The sequence below is a fragment of the Periplaneta americana genome, chromosome 16 (genome assembly GCF_040183065.1).
Source record: "Periplaneta americana isolate PAMFEO1 chromosome 16, P.americana_PAMFEO1_priV1, whole genome shotgun sequence".
Classification (NCBI taxonomy): Eukaryota; Metazoa; Arthropoda; class Insecta; order Blattodea; family Blattidae; genus Periplaneta; species Periplaneta americana.
Window position 1 is genome coordinate 16,797,796 of NC_091132.1, and position 22,659 is coordinate 16,820,454.

Genomic DNA, 22,659 nt, shown 5'->3' on the forward strand with positions numbered 1-22,659 from the left:
GAGATTAAGAGATAATAATACATGCAAATATAGACAAGTTATTATATAGAGACGCAGATAATTATTATTATTATAAGATTACTCGTTAAAAATGTTGTTTATGTTAAAGAATTACTATTTTAGTGTAATTAGTTGAGATATTGAATAAAAGCTCGTTGCTTGTGAATGTAGTGGAATGTACGATAAATTTCGTAATAGATCATGAGTTGGGTATGATTTTTTTATTATTCATTGAAAATTAATAGAAAGATCAGTATTATAATTCGTAATAATTAGATAAGCTATAATACCAAATATATGTAAAAGATTTTACGGCAGCAGTAATAATCATTACAAGATTACTTACTTAGAGGTCATTGACTTTGAAATGGCTACTCTGATGTGATGACATCCTATTACGTGTTCTCAGGTTTATTGAGGTATAAATGAAGAAGTTCTATAACTGAAAGAATATTAACTATTAATTTACTTTCAATTTTGATATGGGGATATAATTGTTTTAATAAATTTTGACGGCATTCGAATACTTACATTTGTGTGTACTGGTGTTGATGTGTTGGAGGTTTTAAGAGAACTGAAGCCTAGATATCGTGTGTATTGAGGCATGTAACGGCGCAAGAATATGAAAGGAACTATTTGAATGGCGTATTAAGATCAATGTGAATAGGTCTGTTTTAAATTGCATACAGTGGATTTTTAAAATTTAATAAATTTTCGTTGATTATATTTTGATCTTTATTATGGTAGTAGGCAATGAAGAATTCTTCTGCTGCATTTATGAATTTATTGTCATTATATGTTTTTAGGATACTTAATGTGTTCTGTTGATGACCTAATTCATGTCCAGTATTAATTAAGTGTGTTGCATATTTTGATTTTTCTCTATTATTTTTGAAATCGTTGACATGTTCCTTATATCTTGTTTTTATATTGCGTTTAGTTTGGCCTATGTATTTCTTACTGCATGTGTGACATTTAAGCATATATATGCCTTTGCTATTTAATTTATCTATAGGATTTATTGTGTTATGGATATTATTGTTTAACTTATTATTTGTTTTGAATGCTATGTTTATGTTTTCTTTATTAAAGAAGTTTTTTAATTTGTTAGATATGTATTTATTGTAAGTAAGTGTTGACCAAAATTTTGATTTATTATTATTTGTTTTTGTTAATGTAGTGTTTGTCTGTCGTTGTGTATTATTTTCTTTTTTCCGAATTAATTTTAAATACTTATTAATAATTTTCAATCTTAAGGCATATAAACGGCGAAAACGTTCATATATTGTTATTAAATAGCAAATAAACATTTGCAAGTTTATATGCCTTAAGATTGAAATTCATTAAATACTTATTAATAATTTACCAGGCATATTGATATAGAAAAATGAATTGTAAATTACTCAATGTCAATCAGACAACGTTGTATAAACGCTATCTGAACCTAATGATTAAGTTACACAATACCAACGCAAACATTTGGTTTAACAAACAATGTTTGAAAGAAAACTTAGTACCCAATTATGCAAAAATCAAAATTAAAAACAAAACCCAATCAACTAAGAGAACAAAACTATGGCTCAAACAATTTGGATCAGAAACGAAATTAAATTCTTACACAAGAAAAAAGATGTCATGAATTCTAAGTTATATGACCTTCATCTACAAAATTCAAAAGCTTCAACTACTGTATGGCCTATTTTGGATCAAATAATAAATAACAAAATAAAGATTTTAATGGAGAATAAGTATAAAACATTGAATAATAAATTGCAAAAACTCAGGTCCAATTTGTCACAATCATCAAGTAATACCCAAAAACCGATGAACAATAACAGATTTGTCAACTTAACTGATACGCAATTCTCAGATGAGGACATTGAAATATTGAATAAAGGATATAAACATAATTATCCACAGACAAGTTTAACTAAAACAACAGAAAATTTAGTTATTGAAACAGAGACAGTCATACAAAACAGTAATCATGATAATAAAGATTACTTACGATACAACACCGCTAAAATTATCAAAAATTATAAAACAAATCCTAAAACCAAAGAACAGTTTCACAAAGCCAAAATAGAAAAACGTAAAATCAATAACCTAAACCAAAAAATGAAAGATAATAATCTTATACATGTTAAGGCTGACAAAAATAATGCAATAGTCATTATGAAGAAAGACCAATATATCGAGAAAATTACTCATTTTTTAAATAATAATCAAATAACAGAAATACAATACATTCCGACAGATAATTACCAAAAACAAATAAAAGATACATTAAAATTAATACCAGATATTATTCCAAATTCAGATAGGCATAAATATATAAACCAAAATCCAACAATCCCCACTCTTAGAACATTACCAAAAACTCATAAAAAAGATTTAACAATGAGACCCATAGTTAATAACATAAACGCTCCGAACTATAAATTAAGTAAATTCTTAGACAAATGGCTAAAACAAACATTACAATTAAAAAATCAATACACCATTAAAAATACAAAGCATTTAATAGACAATTTGAATAAAGTAAAAATCAGCAATGAATCAAAATTGATGTCTTTAGATATAGAGAATTTGTATACAAATATCCCAATTCAAGAAACCATACTTATCGTTAAAGAAAAATTACAAAATTTACAAATAGCAGAAAATATAATTCAGCAAATAACACGATTGTTAAACACAGTTACATCTCAAAATTACTTTATCTTTAATCAGAAAATATATAAACAAAATATTGGCCTAGCTATGGGCAACCCCTTATCAGGAACTCTTACTGAAATCTTTTTACAAAACATAGAGGACAACAGAATCAATGAAATTCTAAATAAACATAACATTAAATCTTACTATAGATATGTAGATGATACAATCATAATTTATGAGAACACTACAACAGACAATTCCATTCTTGATTCATTTAATAAACTACATAAAAATCTAAAATTTACAGTTGAGCATGAAACAAACCACTCGATTCCATTTTTAGATTTAAAAATAATAAAACATAAATTTGAATTGAAATACGATATCTATAGAAAACCAACACACACAGCACATAGTATACCCGCAGATTCAATACATCCCCAAAACCAAAAACAAAGTATGTTTAATTACCTAATAAATAGATTAACACAAATACCATTATCCAAAAATAAATATAAAAAAGAAGTACAAAGAATTTTAGACATTGCAAATGATAACGGGAACAGTAAAACCCTTATTCGAAAATTAATTCGGAAAAAAGAAAATAATACACAACGACAGACAAACACTACATTAACAAAAACAAATAATAATAAATCAAAATTTTGGCCAACACTTACTTACAATAAATACATATCTAACAAATTAAAAAACTTCTTTAATAAAGAAAACATAAACATAGCATTCAAAACAAATAATAAGTTAAACAATAATATCCATAACACAATAAATCCTATAGATAAATTAAATAGCAAAGACATATATATGCTTAAATGTCACACATGCAGTAAGAAATACATAGGCCAAACTAAACGCAATATAAAAACAAGATATAAGGAACATGTCAACGATTTCAAAAATAATAGAGAAACATCAAAATATGCAACACACTTAATTAATACTGGACATGAATTAGGTCATCAACAGAACACATTAAGTATCCTAAAAACATATAATGACAATAAATTCATAAATGCAGCAGAAGAATTCTTCATTGCCTACTACCATAATAAAGATCAAAATATAATCAACGAAAATTTATTACATTTTAAAAATCCACTGTATGCAATGTAAAACAGACCTATTCACATTGATCTTAATACGCCATTCAAATAGTTCCTTTCATATTCTTGCGCCGTTACATGCCTCAATACACACGATATCTAGGCTTCAGTTCTCTTAAAACCTCCAACACATCAACACCAGTACACACAAATGTAAGTATTCGAATGCCGTCAAAATTTATTAAAACAATTATATCCCCATATCAAAATTGAAAGTAAATTAATAGTTAATATTCTTTCAGTTATAGAACTTCTTCATTTATACTTCAATAAACCTGAGAACACGTAATAGGATGTCATCACGTCAGAGTAGCCATTTCAAAGTCAATGACCTCTAAGTAAGTAATCTTATAATAATTATTACTGCTGCCGTAAAATCTTTTACATATATTTGGTATTATAGCTCATCTAATTATTACGAATTGTAATACTGATCTTTCTATTAATTTTCAATGAATAATAAAAAAATCATACCCAACTCATGACTTATCTATTACGAAATTTATCGTACATTCCACTACATTCACAAGCAACGAGCTTTTATTCAATATCTCAACTAATTACACCCAACAGTAATTCTTTAACATAAACAACATTTTTAACGAGTAATCTTATAATAATAATAATTATCTGCGTCTCTATATAATAACTTGTCTATATTTGCATTTATTATTATCTCTTAATCTCTATATTTTCAGGTGAAACAATTACAAAACACACAACATCAACTACGAAAACTATCTTGAACTTACGACAATTCCCAGCCATGATTACTCTAAATATTTTATTATCTTCATTATAAATTTTAACTTTGGCTAATTTAATCACTGTATATCAACTGTAAAGTAGTCATCAACGTAAAACAACATCCACTGAAATGCCAACGGCCTCTCTAAGCGAAATAGTTACAAAACACAAGAACATTAACTACACATACTATCTTGTAACTTACGACAACTTTCAGCCATGATTACTTTAAATATTTTATTATCATCATTTTAAATTTTAACATTGACAAATTTTAAAACATTGTATATTAATTGTAACATGAGCTATATGTATAAAATAAAACATTCGTCCAGTCGAAGTTCAAATTCAAAGCTTATCTCAATATTCATCCTGTTTCATGTTATATCTACATAAAGCTCATGAATTTCATTTACCATATATATTGTTCTCTATTTTTCCTTGTTATTTGCATAATATGTTATCATAGGTCCAGATAATATGTTTTGTTATATCTGAAGATGCCCTAAACGGCGAAAACGTTCATATATTGTTATTAAATAGCAAATAAACATTTGCAAGTTTATATGCCTTAAGATTGAAATTCATTAAATACTTATTAATAATTTACCAGGCATATTGATATAGAAAAATGAATTGTAAACTATCTCTTTACTTGCATCAAGTTAAATTAAGGATACGGAAAATATAAAAAAATACAATACAGAAGAAACTCAGACATTGAAACACATTACAGTAGTTATATTTGAGCCGTTCAGAGAAAAAGTGGTGTAAGTCAAAATTGGGCAATGAGATGTAAAGTAAAAATTATGTAAAATATAGCGCAAAGTAGCAGTTAATATGTCCTTCATGCTATCCACTGACTACTAATAGTTTAAATAAAGTGAATATTAATTGCTACTTTGCGCTGTATTTTACAGAATGTTTACTTTAAGCCTCATTAATAATTTTTGACTTACACCACTTCTGCTCTGAACGGCTCATTTTTTATTGCACTCTGACAACATGCAGGCAGTGCAATGTTGTCGGTGAATCATTTTGGACAAATCCTTAGCAATCAACAAGGCGCACAATGAATTAAGCGCATTGCTGACTCTGTGCAAATTTACAATATTGGGATGTTATGATGGATGAAAGTTATTCAAGACAAGAAGCCACTTTATTATCTTCTTCTCATGTGCATAAGATTTTGTCACTAGAAAGCTGCAATATCATTGGAGGAGAAGTTACAGAAAGTGTTCATAGGCTTCTTTGACGCGCTGAATTCGAATTTTGCCACCTGTCAACAATAATGTAGCCACGATAATGCAATTTTCTGTTTTTAATTACAAACGTGACAAATCAGAGAATGCAAATCTAATTTGGGTTTCTGACGGCTTGTCAGCCACTCTTGAGGTGTGTTGATATAAAGGGAAGAATTGAGACGCTGTCGGGTGTAGTTACTGGGTAGCTCAGTCGATAGATCGTTGGTGCGCTAGGCCAAAGGTCCCGGGATCAATACCTGGCACCGAGACAATTTTTCCCTTGAAATTATTCAAATCAGATAATATTTCATTGTATTGTAGTTACAGGTCTTAGAAATTTCGACAGTGTGTAGAGTAAATTGTATTTTAAAACAGCTTAGCTACAAGAAAATTATTATTAAATTTGAATTAGTTTTATCAACGATGTCTAACGAAAAATGTGCTAGAAGTGTACTATTTGAGCAATGGGTTGAAGGACAAGCAACTTTAGCAACTGATGGTGTCTAAATATTATGTATAACAGAAAAACCATCAGTTAATTATTTTATTTTTCAATTTTAAGAGTGCATATTTTGTTAGTTTTAGTGCATATATCGTGGTTTTAAGTGCATAACTGTAAGCTTATTTTGTTGTTTTTTTATGAATCCGTTCCCTATATGACAATCGATTCCGTTACAATTCTTGTTTCTTTGTTAGTACGCAGACACAAAATTATAACGATAATACTATTTCGTGTAATAAATAATACAACTTTTGCAATCCTTTCCCCCTTTATTTTGCCACTTATAGATATCAAATTCTCTTACAGTTTGACGCGTGTTCACATTTTCCTCTGAACCCTCCCAATGGTACTGTTGAGCAAGAATAGCCATTTAGATTTTTTTTACACGACAGATTTATTTTCGTCTAGGGTACCATACGGTGTCTAGAAGCAGCTTTAGAAAGATATATAGGCCTATATAAAAGTTAGGAAAATAAATACAAAGATATGATAAAAGAAAAGAAACTAAGGCGAAAGTAGTTCTTTTGAACTGGGAATAAAGATTATGGCACACGAAATATCGTGAAGGCATAAGAATTATCAGAAGAGGAATGGTTCTGCGGGGGAGGGGGATACATGACAACACTTTGAGAGGAGACAGGGAGCGTGTCTCCAACAATAACACGTGACGTCACAAAAGTTTCAGCTTTATTACACAAAGCTCTAGACAGGCGCGGGGGCGATGAGAATCAATTACCTCGATTTTGCGAACTGCCGTCGTCATCCGTCATGACGGCTGTCTGGTGATTCATGCTCACAGGGTAGCTTGCAATCCATTTCCGGAAAGAGAAAAGTTCTTGTGAAGACTGTCAGTACAATTATTCAGGACACACAGATTTTTCTTAAAACACGACTCTCCGTAGTTGTCTTCATCTCAAGTAGCCTACTTTGTAGCATTTCAAATACCTACTAATTTTATAATGTAAAGTTATACATTTACTACATAGTAACTAATGTCCAGAATTCAGGGTGATCCGGTAGTGCTTGGACATACTTATTTTATTTACTTATGTAGAGTCCGGATTTATATAGCCTACGCTAAAAGTTAAGAATTTATAAAACAGTTATATTACCGGTTGTTCTGTATGGTTGTGAAACTTGGACTCTCACTTTGAGAGGGGAACAGAGATTAAGGGTGTTTGAGAATAAGGTTCTTAGAAAATATTTGGACTAAGAGGGATGAAGTTACAGAGAATGGAGAAAGTTACACAACGCAGAGCTGCACGCATTGTATTCTTCACCTGACATAATTAGGAACATTAAATCCAGACGTTTGAGATGGGCAGGGCATGTAGCACGTATGGGCGAATCCAGAAATGCATATAGTGTTAGTTGGGAGGCCGGCGGGAAAAAGACCTTTGGGGAGGCCGAGACGTAGTTGGGAAGATAATATTAAAATGGATTTGAGGGAGGTGGGATATGATGATAGAGACTGAATTAATCTTGCTCAGGATAGGGATCAATGCTTCTAGTTTATTTTATTAATATTTTTCTTAAGAAATGCTGCTAGTTTATTTTCGGCAGCATTTCTCACAAAATAAATGCATAGAAACGTGCAGCTACCTCATAAATACTCGTAGTAAAAATTTCATCCTGATTGATTAATATTTGGCATAAGAAAGTTGGTGTTGAATCAACAAAAATGAACACAGAAAAATAGATTTGAAAATAAAATGAATACTTATGTAAATTAATATTCTCCTCCGCTACATTCATCTAGTAACTTCAGGGAGCCAACAAAAAGTTACTAGATTTGTAATCAGAAATTTTAAAAAAGAATTCTTCGATGAAAAACAATTTTGACAGCTCTTTAAATTCCACGCCCCCTTCCAGCCTTAATTTAAAAAGTGTAAACATACGAGTATTTGTAATCAGAATTGAGCTGAATCCATTTGGGGTATGAAAATATAAATTCTGAATAAGTGAAATAGCTAAAAATAAAATTGGAAAAATTTTTATGATTTTCAGTGGAGTCTTCCCTTAAGTGAAAAACTACACCCCGTATTTATAATGAGTTTCTGTATGACAATATAATTTCCAGGACTAGAAACACAAAAATGAAAAAGGGAAGAGGCTAGAGAGATTAAAGGGAAGACTAAGGGAATTAAAAATAAATATAAAGATGAAACTGAGAGGGAAAAGGATAGGACAAGGAAAACAATCATTTCGATATTCCCACAGAGCAACAGACTGGTTGAGCACCTTCTGCTGGCTGGAAGGATATTTGTAGTTGTTTGTTGGTGGGGGAGGACTGGGTAATGAGACAGGCTCGCTGCTTCCATCATCATAGCCGAGGACGCCTCCTCATCGGGCAGCTGATGCAGCTTTCATCAAGTCCTCCCCCTCCATTGCCTTCCAGTTTCATTTCTTGGCACTCGTACTCCCTCCGCGAGATGAAAACAATGGATAATGAAGGATAATAATGGGCGCAGTGTTCTATCGGAAATTGAATTAGAGAAAAACCACCATGACCTTAAAGTTTCCGGAAATAAAGAAATGTCTTCAGATTTTAAATTAAATTCTTCTTTCAGATTCTGAGAATCCTGTCAGCCGTGATGTGCACGAATGCGTCGCATGATTGGTTTCGTGGTAATGTTCCGTACACAGTTCGAGACTAGATGAGGGAAAGTATCAAGAGGAAAAAGGAAGATAAAGTAGTTGTGAAACTTGAAAGTACTATCAAAGAGTCGCATTATAAAGCATGTTTGCTACTTTTCTGCCTGTTTGTAGAACATGTAAACCGGAGGAATTGTGTTGAACAAGTAATACTAAACATATTCACGAAATGTGCCGCGATGGTCTATTGACTAGAACGTGGACTTTTAATCGTATGGACCTGGGTTTATAACTTGCGTTGGGCAAGCGAATGCTCTTGGTAAGAAAGGGATTTCCTCCGGGAGCTCCGGTTCCCCTGTAATATCCTAACAAATCTCATCTCATATCTCACACCATCCCATTCTATCTCATCTCATATCTCATCCATCCCCTGTCATCCCATTCCATCTCATCTCATACCATTCGATCTCATCCCATTCCATCCCATCCCCTCATATCTCATACCATCCCATCTCATCTCTTACTATCCCATGTCATCCCATCTCATCTCATACAATTCGATCCCATCCCATCCCATCCCATCCCATCCCATCCCATCCCATCCCATCCCATCCCATCCCATCCCATCCCATCCCATCTCTTACTATTCCATGTCATTCCATCTCATCTCATACAATCCCATGTCATCCCATCCCATCTCGTCTCAATATCATCTCATGTTATCTAATATCGTGGAGAAAGTTACACAACGCAGAACTGCACGCATTGTATTCTTCACCTGACATAATTAGGAACATTAAATCCAGACGTTTGCGATGGGCAGGGCATGTAGCACGTATGGGCGAATCCAGGAATGTATATAGAGTGTTAGTTGGGAGACCGGAGGGAAAAAGACCTTTGGGGAGGCCGAGACGTAGATGGGAGGATAATATTAAAATGGATTTGAGGGAGGTGGGATATGATGATAGGGACTGGATTAATCTTGCACAGGATAGGGACCGATGGCGGGCTTATGTGAGGGCGGCAATGAACCTTCGGGTTCCTTAAAATCCATTTGTAAGTAAGTAAGTTATCTAATATCATTCCATCTCATCTCATACAATCCCATGTCATCCCATCCCATCTCGTCTCAATATCATCCCATGTCATCTAATATCATTCCATCTCATCTCATACCATTCCATGTCATCCCATCCCATCTCGTCTCAATATCATCCCATGTCATCTAATATCATTCCATCTCATCTCATCTCATACAATCCCATGTCATCCCATCCCATCTCGTCTCAATATCATCCCATGTCATCTAATATCATTCCATCTCATCTCATACCATTCCATGTCATCCCATCCCATCTCGTCTCAATATCATCCCATTTCATCTAATATCATTCCATCTCATCTCATACCATTCCATGTCATCCCATCCCATCTCGTCTCAATATCATCCCATTTCATCTAATATCATTCCATCTCATCTCATACCATTCCATGTCATCCCATCCCATCTCATCTCAATATCATCCCATTTCATCTAATATCATCTCATCCCATCTCATCTCATAACATCCAATGTCATCCCATCCCATCTCATCTCAATATCATCCCATGTCATCTCATATCATCTCATCCCATCTTATCCCATCTCATCTCATACCATCCCATGTCATCCCATCGCATGTCATGTCATAAAATCGCATGCCATCCCATCTCATCTCATCTCAATATCATCCCATGTCATCTCATCTCAGTATCATCCCATCTCATCTCATACCATCCCATCTCATCTCATCTCATCCCATCTCATCTCAATATCATCCCATGCCATCTCATCCCATCCCATTCCATCTCATCTCATCTTATCTCATCTCATCTCATCTCATCCCATGTCATCTCATCATCTCATCCCATTCCATCTCATCTCATCTCTTTGCATCCCATCTCATCTCATACCATCCCATGTCATCCCAACCCATATCATCTCATATCATACCATGTCATTTTATCTCATCTCATTTGGCACTCTGGGCAACTACTCTGTCGGTAATATGTCTACACATCTGACTTCATATGGGCGAATGACGAACAGTGAAGTACTCGCCATTAGTAAAAAAAGTCACGATATAAATATTTATTAATAATCTCTGTTTGGGACTTCGAAGAGTGAGGGTGATTATTGTGGAGTAACGGTGGAATGACGATGATGATAATGATGAGGGGAAAGGAGAAAAACTCCTCGCGTCTGCTTTTAGATTAATTAATTTATTTATTTATTTATGTATATATTTATTAACACTACAATTGGGTATACACCCGGTGGTAGTGATATATAATATACAATAATTACAATTACATGAAATAAAATAAAATAAACGTAAATGAAATAAAATAAAATAAACGTAAATCTATAAATAGTAAATGCAGTAAACCTAGGACTATAAATAAAGAAATAATGCCTACGATAAGCAAAAGTAAATCTAACTTATAAGCACTTCTATTTCACCCAACTATTACCAATTTAAGTAATTACATATCACCTTAATTAATTACATACGAACTTAATTACATATCACCTTAATTAATTACATGCGAACTTAATTACATATTATCTTAATTAGTTACATATCACCTTAATTTATTTGCATATCAACTAAATTACATATTAACTTAATTATATATCAATTCAATTAATTACACGACACAACTTAAATAATTACACTGCACCTCCAATTACATTTTTAGTCTAATCTTCTCAACCTTTCCTTAAATGTATTGATTTTATCCATCTAGTTATATATTTATTTTATTTATTTATTTATCAATCTATATATTTATTTATTGCTTTTCCCTCATTTTGAAAAGTAAAATAAACCCGTCTCTGAATGAAAACGCTACAGGCAAAATTTGTCCACCGTTCACTGCCCACTACTGTAGAAGTGCGACTCCTGATATAACACATTGGACCCTTATGGGTGGCATAATGCGTGATAGTTTTTCCACCAATAATTCTGTAGTCATCTCATACTTTCAGCAGAATTATCAGTACATTCTAATACAGATCTACAGAAAGGAATTAATTGCCCTCTTAATGGACGTTGAAACATTTTTAAAGCGTTCTATTTTGATCGTTTCGATACAAACAGACTAACTCGTTTGGTCGTAATGGCATTATTTTGTTCCCAGAAATATATGTATGCTTGTTCATGGAGATAAATTGGGAGATAATGAGAAAATTAACCAGAAAAGCCCAAATGGTGTCATTACTGAATTTTTTTGGCTATAAAATTTCATAGGCTAACTATGCACTGCATATTTGTTTTAATTAAGGGTGAGATACGGGCCGGCTAATCGGGGATTATAGAGGCATATGTCAGGTTATTAGAATATAGAGAGTAATTTCTGTTTTACATATTTACTTTAAAAATGTAATGCCCTCCATAATTATAAAGTGTGTCAAAGAACTATATTTTCACAAAGTCTGTTTTAACAAGTTTTCTAAATTAACCCGCCAATATTCCGCCTCGTTTAGTCCGGTTAAGAAGGGCCTCATAAATATTCATCCGCATCCAAACATATACATCGCGGAGCCTAGCAACAGATGAGATCAACACGTTTTGTAGCGAGCCTGCAATGAAGCTTACCAACTGCACTGTAATGGCAGCAGGGCGAAGTTCCGACGGGAGTCAGCAGGTGGCTCCCTTGTCACTAGCTTAGCGGAATTTAAGTTGAAGTCTGTCGTCACCCGAAAAGTTCAGCATTCAATTTATGGTGATTGAGGGATCAGGCCATGGAAACGGCCGGGTGCGCAGAGGAGCGCAGACAGTCGAACGCGCGGGTTTAAATCTCTGATTCCATGAAAATGTTTATCCTCTTTATTGATGATCTGGAAGGCATTCATTTTTACTGAATCCCTTTGATGAATGTTTTATAAGTCTCGTGAAGTTGGCGTTATATTCCGGTACTGAGTTTGCAAGGAGTCCGAAACTTAGCAGAAGAGTGGAAGTCTTATTTTATTCTCCCACAGGAACTGGGCATGTGTCCTGTACATTTCTGGATAATGCGTGCATGGTTGAAAATATGTAGGCCTATGTATGTATGTATGTATGTATGTATGTATGTATGTATGTATGTATGTATGTATGTATGTATGTATGTATGTATGTATGTATGTATGTATGTATGTATGTATGTATGTACTGTACGTAAGTATGCATGCATGTATGTATGTATGTATGTATGTATGTATGTATGTATATGTATATAGAAATTGTAACAGAATAACTGTTTCTAATTTCGAGTATAGACTAGACGTTTTACGAATTTTATGCTTTGTATAATTAATTTAATATTAGTACATTATGCAACGAGCCTATAATGAAGGTAATTAAGAAGTAAGTATGGATATTTATGAAACGAGCGCAAGCGAGTTTCATAATTTTCATACGAGCTTCTTAATTACCATTATAGGCGAGTTTCATACGACTTTTTATGCTCGACCATATTTCGAACTTGATATTATTAATTTTATTGTATCTGACCTGGAGCAATGTCCCGTATGTTGTGAGATGTGCGCAGACGCGAAAGTATTGATTTTTTTTTTCCGAGGAACAGATGTCCACATTGACCTTGCTAGGCCATAAGAACCTACAAAGATAACATTGAAATAAAATTAGACATTGAAAAACGAGATGAAAAATTGAATTTATTTGAATATTATTTACAATTAACGCTAATTATTATAGTAACAGAACATAACCTTCTGCGACAGTATTGGATTTCCAGCCTCCGTGACTTTTCGCTAATTCTCTTTCGATTGCATAGCCGAGAATAATCGATACTTGCGGTTTTATAACGGTAGAAAGTTGACCTGTCATTGGCTGAACAGTTGTAACCTGAGTCGTCATTGGCTGAAAGACCTGACCTTTAATGAGTAGGTGTACTTTAATGACATGCATTAAAGGTCTGCTACCAGGTGTATAATTACTACATTTCGGCATGGTCGAGCATAAAAATAATTCACGTTTATTGTTTCAGATAAGAATAATTTCAATAATAGCCTATATAAATTTTATTTTTCAGTCTCATAACTTAGGCTATTTTTCTGTTTTTATCACATTAACACGTAACACATTCTACTTTGATCAAACGTATTTGATTACGTGTTAATGTAATCAAAAGAAAAAGAAATGCTATAAGAGTGAAAAATAAACTGTATATATTATTATGATGTTGTTGATGTCTGAATGGAGCATGGAATTTTGTACAATTTAAAATACAGATATCTTAGGCTTTTGTTTTTAATCATTTCAATTTTACATTTTTTTTATCTTTTTGAACTGAGTCCAAAATTATTGATGTTTATTCTAATTTACTTTCCTCCAAACTGTTACATAATAAAATGATGACTGATGGATTGATATGATAAATTCATGGAGAAGAATGAACCATGTGAAATGGACAGAATAACAGGACATGAAGCTGTGTTGGAAAGAATGGGGGGAGAAAGAATGATGCTGAAGGATGCACTGGAAGGAATGGTGAACGGGAGAAGAATTCGGGGCAAAACAAGATATCAGATGATAGACGACGTTAGAGGAGAAAGTACATAATTGGTATACAAAATTATAGTGAAATTCATTTTTATTATATCTCAGGCACTATAAAAGCTAAATGAACAAAACTTTTCATGATTAATATACATGCAATGCACTTTATAAAACACTATTCAGAATATTGAAATATCGCATAATTACCTGCAAAAATGATATCAAATTTGCAAAATATTTTTACAACATGAAGCATTTATATCATAAAATATACAATTAATTATATATCTGCATGATTCTTTTACTGGAATGTTTTAAAGACCTACATCAACAACATAGTCCAGGATCTTTTACCTATTCCTTCAGAAAATATTTGTTTCTTAATAAAACATTTTAGAAAATTTAATATTGAAGGTAACGATTAAGAAATAAAATATTCTTGAGGAAATAGGTAAAGGATCCTAGTCTATGTTGTTGATATATGTATTTAAAGGATTCCAGTAAAACAATCGTGCAGATAGTTAATTAACTGTTTATTTTATTATGTAAATGCTTTACGGTTGTAAAAAAAATTGATATTATTTTTAGAGGTAATTTTTCAGTTATTTTAATATTGGGAATAGTGTTTTATGAAGTGTAACATATATATACTGGGTGTTCAGTTCAAAGTGTGTCATGCCTCGCTGTATGCCGTCATGTGGCTAGCCGATGAGCCTAGAGAATTCAATATTCCTACACTTCCGCAAAGGTGTATTACCTAGGAGGCAGAGAAGTTGCCTAGCAAGCACGGCGTTCATTCTGAAGAGTACGTACGGATGCGTACGATAACGCCGGTAGTGGCAGGAATGTGAACTGTTTGGAAATACATACTGTCGGGATATGGGGAGAGGGTTAAGACGATTACTTACGTTTTTGTTGACATTAACTTCGACGGTCAACATGGACACGGAGTATTTGATTTGTGTTGTGGAATGTTACCGTTCACAACCGATGATAACAAATACCCTGCGTACGACTTGCTGGCGCAAAACACAGTTCGAAAGAGGTTATGGTAGCACACAGACAGTACAGACCGCCATCTGTTGCTACGACGTTCAAGTTATACCGTACACGTTCTCAAGTTCAGATTGAAGAACGCCTTGAATAATAGGCAACTTCTCTGACATATAAGCTGAAACTCGCTTCAAATCGGTGACTCAACAACAGTGACGTCATGACACACTTTGAAATGAACACCCAGTATATATATATATATATATATATATATATTAAACAAGGAAAGTTTTTTTCATTTAGGTTTTATAGTACCCGTACCTGAGATATGAAAAGAAAATGAATTTCACTCAATTTTTACAGGCCAATGTTGTACCTCCCTCCTTAAGATACTATGGATCACATGCAAGACTAAAAGGAAGATAGAAAATATGAGAGACTGGAGAATGGTGAGTTTGCAGTGAAAGACCTACCCTTGGACAGAATACTATGAATGTATGCCAAACCCGAGTGATTTGGAAGCCGAATTAAGAATTATTGATATTAGGTCTATATGCCATTTAAAGCTTAACATGCTATCATAAATATATTACGATTAAACCCCTAATTTATACGTGCATCATTCAAAAAGCAGTAGGCCTATAAGTCACTTATAACCGTTCTCGGAGTAAGCAAAATGCGATTGTTTCTATACCCACGTCTTTCTGCATCATCTGTAAGGTCAGTCTTTGTAGCTTTGAATAGTTTTAAATCATAAGTAAATAATAAACATTCTGATTGTGTTACTACTTCAGGTAAATCATTAATTATAATTTAAAAATAATAATTGGGCCTTGAGGTATTGCAGAATAACTAATAGAGCAATCAGATTACTCACTGAGGAATGTTACAAATTGGTGTGATGGATATACTGTATAGCTTCATAAAATATGATATGTTACATTTCTGTGCGATAAATACAGTGAAATACAAACATAAACATAAATACTGGCGAGTGTTGTGTTGTCAAGGTAGGCCTAATAAAATATTGTGTAAAACGATATGGAGCTATAAAAACGACATATGTCACAGTCATGGATTCAACAGTTTTACCATTTTTTTAAAATTATTATAGTTCCTGTGCTCTTGTAAGTAAGTAGAAATAACTATATTATTTACAATCCTTAAATATTTATTTATGTAGTTCAGTTACAGCTGGAAAAATGCTTGAGTTTTAAAACCCGGTCCGTGAAGTCAGCAATGTGCGTTCGTTGAATAGAAGAGAGAGGACTGAAATGCATTTGTCTGGCTTATGTCACTCACGACTGACGTACCCCAAGTAATAACACCTGTTCGGAATGCCTGATTGACAGGGCGAAACGACAAAATAAGTAAAATTTTATGCTCTCTGCGTGACATAGAACAGGGGTGGTCGAATCAGCAGATTGGAGGCTTAGAGTAGTCGCCAGAAATCAAAACAAGCAAATGTTCTATGCATGCCGGTACACAGGAAATATGTGCATGAAACACGACTGAACAATTATTAAAATAAGACTGAATTAAGGACGAAAGTATTTTAAATTTGTTATACCTGCAGAGAAAGATGAAAGTCGAAGAAGGCTACAAACTGAATGGAGGATGAGTCAATTGGAGAATTAAATTATTGATATAATTTACAGTTTACGAATATAAATTCACGAGGAAACTATTAAGGAGCTCATGTAGAAACATCCCTACAAAGTTATTCTCAGCAGATAGACAAGTACAAAATATATCCATCCATATGAATTATAAAGTTGTGAAAAATTTTAATTCAATTAGGAAATTTTGACAATATGCCTCTTGGACCCTTTTACCACTGTTTCGTTTTGTATCAGAAGTGAACTGAACTAAGTTACCAATATCTGCTCTCCATGACTTGATCAGGTTACAAAGACCTACTCTACAGGACGAGACAAAGTTACAGATATCTGCTCTTGAGGATTGCATACGTTACGAGGAACTCCTCTGCAGGACTGGGCCAACTTACCAATATCTCCTCTCCAGGATTGCACCAAGTTACGAAGAGCTGCTCTGCAGAATTACAGCAAGTTAAGACCTGCTCCTAGGACTGGACCAAGTTACCAGTATCTGCTCTCCAGGATTGCACAGAATTCCGAAGATCTGCTCTACAGGATTGCAGCAAGTTAAGACCTGCTCTGCAGAACTGGGCCAAGTTACCAATATCTGCTCTCCAGGATTGCACCAAGTTCCGAAGATCTGCTCTACAGAAATGCAACAAGTTAAGATCTGCTTTGCAAGACTGGACCAAGTTACCAATATATGCTAGAACTGGGCCAAGTTACCAATATCTGCTCTTCAGGATTGTACCAAGTTACGAAAATCTGCTCTGCAGGATTGCAGCAAGTTAAGACCTGCTTTGCAGGACTGGACCAAGTTACCAATATCTGCTCTCCAGGATTGCACAAAGTTACCAATATCTGCTCTCCAGGATTCCACCAAGTTACAAAGATCTGCTCTCCAGGATTGCACCAAATTCCAAAGATCTGCTCTACAGGATTGCAGCAAGTTAAGACCTCCTGCTCTGCAGGACTGGACCAAGTTACCAATATCTGCTCTTCAGAATTGCACCAAGTTACCAATATCTGCTCTCCAGGATTACACCAAGTTACGAAGATCTGCTCTGCAGAATTACAGCAAGTTAAGACCTGCTTTGAATGACTGGACCAAGTTACCGATATCTGCTCTTCAGGATTGCACCAAGTTACGAAGATCTGCTGTACAGGATTGTATCAAGTTAAGACCTGTTCTGCAGGACTTGGCAAAGTTACCAATATCTGCCCTTCAGGATTGCACCAAGTTCCGAAAATCTGTTCTACAGGATTGCACCAAGTTCCGAAAATCTGTTCTATAGGATTGCAGCAACTTAAGACCTGCTCTGCAGGACTGGACCAAGTTACCAATATATGCTAGAAGATCTGCTCTGCAGGATTGGACCAAGTTACCAATATATGCTAGAAGATCTGCTCTGCAGGACTGGACCAAGTTACCAATATATGCTAGAAGATCTGCTCTTCAGGATTGGACCAAGTTACTAATATATGCTAGAAGATCTGCTCTGCAGGACTGGACCAAGTTACCAATATATGCTAGAAGATCTGCTCTTCAGGACTGGACCGAGGTACGAAGATCTGCTCTACAGGATTGCAGCAAGTTAAGACCTGCTCTGCAGGACTGGATCAAGTTAACAATATCTGCTCTCCAGGATTGTACCATGTTACGAAGGTCTGCTCTGCAGGACTGAACCGAAATATTAAGAGCTACTCTCCAGGATGGAAAACATTACCACTATTTGCTCTTCAGGACTGGACCAAGTGTCCAAGAACTGCTCTGTAGAACTGAAATAAGATAACAAAAGGTTCTGTACAGGCCTGGATCACTACTGAGAATTTTCGCTGTAAGTCTCAAGTCATATTTTCTTTTCATACTCCATATAAAGAAAAAATTAAGCTAGCGCAATGAGAAGAACAACTCGTGTCACAGTGTGTAGTTGAGGTACTTGGAACTAATTGTCGGTATCTGGTCCGTGACGATAAGGCATGCCTTAGCACCCATCATCGGATTAATATATCACTTCGCGAGGGCGGCGACGGAAGGAAGGCGGGCGTGTTTTTAACTTGCTTTCCTGCTAATCAAGTCCCGTACGAGTCGCTGCCTGACCCCTTACATCGCGAGATACCAGGGAGAGAGAGAGAGCTAAACTCTCGAAAAATAACGCAAATAGGTCGTTTGTTTTGGAGTTTGGACATTTTTATAACGCAAGTTGTTTGCAAGATGAAAAGTTTGTAAATCATTTTTATCGTGAAAGGGAACCTTTAAAATGAATTTCCTGGCCTGGCAGCGTTTAAAAACTTTATTTATTTTTTATCTAGTGCAATAAAGTTTTGAATCTGTTTCAAAGGCACAGGGTGCTAGTGGTCGAGATACCCGGTTCTGCAGGAAACGTAACAGCTCACCAAACCAAACGGGATGTTCAGGGAGTTTTATTTGGTGCAGGAAGCTGGACATATTGAAATCCTTACAATAGAATTTTTATTTTATAGCGTTATTTTACGACGCTGTATCAACATCTAGGTTATTTATGCGTCTGAATGAAATGAAGGTGATAAGCCGGTGAAATGAGTCCGGGGTCCAGCACCGATAGTTACCCAGCATTTTCTCCTATTGGATTGAGAGAAAACCCCGGAAAAAACCTCAACCAGGTAACTTGCTCCGACCGGGATTCGAACCCGGACCAACTGGTTTCGCGGCGAGACGCGCTGACCGTTACTCCACAGGTGCGGACACAATGGAATTACTGTGTTTTATCTGAATTAGTTTGTTAGAGAGTTGTAAGTATGGATCTGTGATAACATGATAAGGGAAGTAAGAAATATAATTCATGCAAGAAAATAAGTCTGTCTCTCTGACAAACAGAATATCAATCCAAGAGTGTGATCTGTTGCTACGCAAGTGACATCACGTGTTGAAACTTCTCTTACTCTCGAGCATAAACTTTTCGCGTTAAAGGATTAGTTTAAAAACTAGGATTAAGTAAAACTAAAAACATTTTATTCAGTTACGATAGTTCACATTTAACAGCCTGATCAATTTCACTATGCTGCCATCTAGTGACTGCAAAAAAAAAAAAGATACGTTATAGCCATTATGGGGCGGCCGGGTAGCTCAGTTGGTAGAGCAGCTGGCTACGGACTGGAAGGTCCGGGGTTCGATCCCAGATGGTGACAGGATTTTTTATCGTTGCCAAACTTTCAGAACGGCCCCGAGGTTCACTCAGCCTCCTATAAATTTGAGTACCTCCATGCTCCCCAAGTGCCTTCATGGCATGTTACGGGGATACCTTTACCTTTTTTTATAACCATTATGAAATTGCATTGAGCAGTTTAACTTCCATCTAACTGTCGTTACCAAAAAATGCTCTGGGAGTTGTTCTCTTTTTGTGTTGTCATTTCATAACAGGGGCATGACCAATGTGGTATTATATGTGATCAGGGCTAATATTCATCCATTTAACGTATATTTACTTTTAGTTGTATGTATGTACGTACGTATGTATGTATGTATGTATGTATGTATGTATGTATGTATTTACACTGCAAGTGTCCACGCCTGTGGAGTAACGGTTAGCACGTCTAGCCGCGAAACCAGGTGGCCCGGGTTCGATTCCCGGTCGGGACAAGTTACCTGGTTGAGGTTTTTTCCGGGGTTTTCCCTCAACCCAACATGAGCAAATGCTGGGTAACTTACGGTGTTGGACCCCGGACTCATTTCACCGGCATTATCACCTTCATCGCATTCAGACGCTAAATAACCAAAGCTGTTGATAAAGCGTCGTAAAATAACCTACTAAAATAAAATACACTGCAAGTGGGCAAACACCCAGTGGCAGTGGTAACTAATTACACACAATAAAAATAATACACAATACAATTAAAATACACAACTACTCGTATATTTATAAATAAACATAACAAACTAAGTGAGAAGTTTAGGAAGAACAAGGATTTTGGAACTTCAAGGAGCCACATAGTATAATACATGGGAAGATGAAGATAATGATGAGAAAATGTCGTATGTTTGTGTTGATCTACTCTGAATTGCGCTTGAAAGTTTGAGAATCTAACCCTGGTTTTAGTCTTGTAAAATGACGAGATTTTGCTGTTCTACACAGGCTGCTGTAATAAACCACAAAGCAGCTGGAAGCTGGATTTCCATACTTCTCCCTGATAAGCTGTGTGTTGTTTTGGGTGTATCGTCGGCAATAAACCTCCAGTTTTACTGCCTTCATTTAAAATATTATCATTGTAAAAGTGTTAGCCCTGGAATCGTTTAGAGATTACGCTGGCAGACTCTCGTGCAAGACATGAAGAACTGGAACAATTTATATAGAAATGAATGAGTGAATGAATGAATGATTGATCATTAACTAATTAACTAATATTATTTTCAGGTTCGCTGTACCTCAGTGGAAGCGTGTTCGAGTACAAGTTCAGCTGGAAATTCTGCAGGGAAATGTAAGTCTATTTTCCTTTTATTACAACCATAAATTGCCTACAGCTAATACAAAATGTAAAATGAATTCACTCTGTTACAAAGACATACTTTATTGTCTTGTTGTACTCTGATGTCGGGACTGAGATTCACTTAGCCACTTACATTTAAGTCCTTTGCAACATTTTCAAAGTTGCAGTCCTGGTTGTAGGAGATTTCAGGGAAGGTTTAGGTGTGAAACTTAGACCTCTCTAGGATGAGTCGTTTTCGTCTTATTTTTAATATCCTGAAGGGAAAGTCGAACCTTAGAACGATTTCCATCTGAAGGAACTATTGAGCTGATCTCAAGCTAGGCACATTCACAACCCTCACACCGGCTGACTACACTAAGAGTCGTATTCAGGAAAATCACTTGAACTTCACTTTCACCCGTTTTTAGTAGGTAGAAAAAGCAGAATTCGTGTTCAGACTCCCAACTTAACTTACACTTTAATCGTAACTTAGCCAGACGCTGAAGAAGATATCAGATGATAGACATTATGATACATGGATGAACATGCGAAGGCTAAGAGGGAGGCAGAAAATATAAGAGATTAGAGAATGCTGGGCTTGCAGTGAAGGACCTGCGCTTGGGCAGAAAACTATGAGTGAATAATTAATGAATATAAGATATTAACTTTCTTGCAGTTTCAAAATTCAGTAGTCTTGAAAAATAAAAAATTATAGTTCTGTATATTTATGAAAAACATTAAATATTCTATCACATTTTCTGTATGTAGGATTTAAGAAAGAATTGGAATACGAATCATAAAAATCTATTGCGAAATGTGGAAATTAGGTGCGAAATGCTTTTCCGCTGCATTTTTCATAGACGTCATTTTGAATATTTAATTATTGGTAACTATAAATTATTCTTAATATTTCAATATTGTATCTTAAAATAGAGGTAGTGAATATTTATTTTAGAAATCTGAGACCTCGAGTGACATTTATTAGGACTATTTCGTGAATAAAATAAAAATCTAAATAATATATCCCTAAAACTCGCTCAAAAATGTTAATAATTGTGTATTTATGAATACTTAACCTATTCAGACATTGTGAAGTCGAAATAGATGAATAACGATTACAACAATAAAGAAATCGAATGTTATTCAGTAATACCAATTGAGAAAAGCGAAATACAGGTTTAAAAATGTTAATTACGTGTATTGCGC

General features: G+C 34.6%; 1 long non-coding RNA gene across 1 annotated transcript in view; it reads left to right on the plus strand.

Moving 5' to 3' along the window:
- The window catches only part of LOC138716332 (uncharacterized), a 153,133-nt gene that overhangs the window by 77,361 nt on the left and 53,113 nt on the right, over window positions 1-22,659 (plus strand). Inside the window, exon 2 of the long non-coding RNA XR_011336645.1 lies at window positions 21,402-21,465. This is a non-coding gene — a long non-coding RNA (uncharacterized lncRNA). The remainder of the gene's footprint in view (window positions 1-21,401; window positions 21,466-22,659) is intronic.